The sequence below is a fragment of the Mycetomoellerius zeteki genome, unplaced genomic scaffold (assembly GCF_001594055.1).
Source record: "Mycetomoellerius zeteki isolate Tzet28-1 unplaced genomic scaffold, Tzet1.0 scaffold333, whole genome shotgun sequence".
Classification (NCBI taxonomy): domain Eukaryota; kingdom Metazoa; phylum Arthropoda; class Insecta; order Hymenoptera; family Formicidae; genus Mycetomoellerius; species Mycetomoellerius zeteki.
This window is the reverse complement of record NW_017257320.1, coordinates 9,583-11,216: the sequence shown is the minus strand read 5'-3', so window position 1 is coordinate 11,216 and position 1,634 is coordinate 9,583.

Genomic DNA, 1,634 nt, shown 5'->3' with positions numbered 1-1,634 from the left:
TCTTCTACGTATCATACAGAATTATTTATTTGAGTAATCTCTGATGAAAATTTTTCTCAGAATTTTTCACATAATTTTGCAGAAATTCTATATAATTTTTCAGAATTTCCATATAATTTTATAACTTTCTTACATTTTTCATACGAATTGGAACACTTCTCAGAAAATCTACATCTTATCTCAGAATTTTTCATATATATTACTTATGAAATATATAAGATTTCTAAGATTTTTTGTATAATTTCTGATGAAATGTTATAAAATCTAAAACAAGAACATTTTTTTTTAATTATGGAATGAGAAATTTCAGAATTCACTTGTATAAACAGTTCTGAGAGAAGATATAAACTTTCTGAATATTTCTGAAAAATGTTCTAATTCATACAAAAATTATGAGAAAAATTGTCGCTAGAGATGCAATAATATTTTTTTAATTTCAGGAATAATTTTATCGAGAATCTTTCGAAAAAACCTTTCGAGTAAAGTTTTAAGCCCATGGCACATACAAAAACGTAAGGCCGTAAGACATAATCAGTAAGCGAATTGGCCAATCACGATAGAGACCGTAAGGCCAGTAGCGAATCCAATCTTACGATTTCTTTACTGCTTACGTATTACGGCCTTACGTTTTTGTATGTGCCATGGGCTGCGTTCAGCAGACTCAACAGTTTTGCAACCGTTTTATGATTGTCTGCTGAGATAGGACCATTCTTCTAGATCTAAAAGTATGATCCAATTAGCGCGAAGGAAACTTACAACAGTTGCAAAACAAACGTTCTGCTGAACGCACCCATTGGCTTTACTCCGTTAATAGCAGTGCAAATTAAGAGGTTATGGTGATGACAGTTTAAAGGCAGTTTCATTGCATGTCGGCCATTTTTAATACTATCGTTAGTAACTTTGCGATACTGACTTAAGCCGGTTGCGCTTCTCTGATATCTAGGACTCTAGGTCTCACCAACTCCAATTAAACTAATCGGCCGATTAAATATTGCCAACTTCAAGACTTGAAAATATCTTTTTTCTGGCGGGGCGCCGAATACTCACGTGCTCGACTCGCAAGGCTTTTTTGCATTTAAGAAATTTGCCATTAATATGGACTTGTGCTATTAATGGGCGCGTTCAAGTTGACAAAGCGGCTAGCCTGCTCGCCAAGCAAATGAACATAATTGGTTGTTACTTATAGATCCAACTAATCATATTCAATCGCTCGGTAAGCATGCCTAACCGCTTTGCCGTCTTGAACTCGCCCATTATCACATCGTTCTTCACAATTACCAGAAAATTAGGTAATGTTTTCAGTCTTGCAATTGGCAATACTGAAATTTAATCGACCGATTAGCTTATTCGAAATTAGTGAAATCGGGCCTAAGGTGCACAATAGAAGGAATAAGGAATTAGGAATAAGTAAGTCCGGATTTACAATAGGTGTTTTAAGCCTTAAGTCATAAGAAATTGACCAATTACCGTCGAATTCAGTCATTTCTTATGGCTTAAGGCTTAAAATCCTATTGTAGATCTGGAGTAAGGCACTACCCAGACAGCACAGAGCACACAATATTTATAAAATATTTACAAAATGTTTATAAATATTTGTAAGATTTATTTTAAATATTTTGTAAATATATATATAT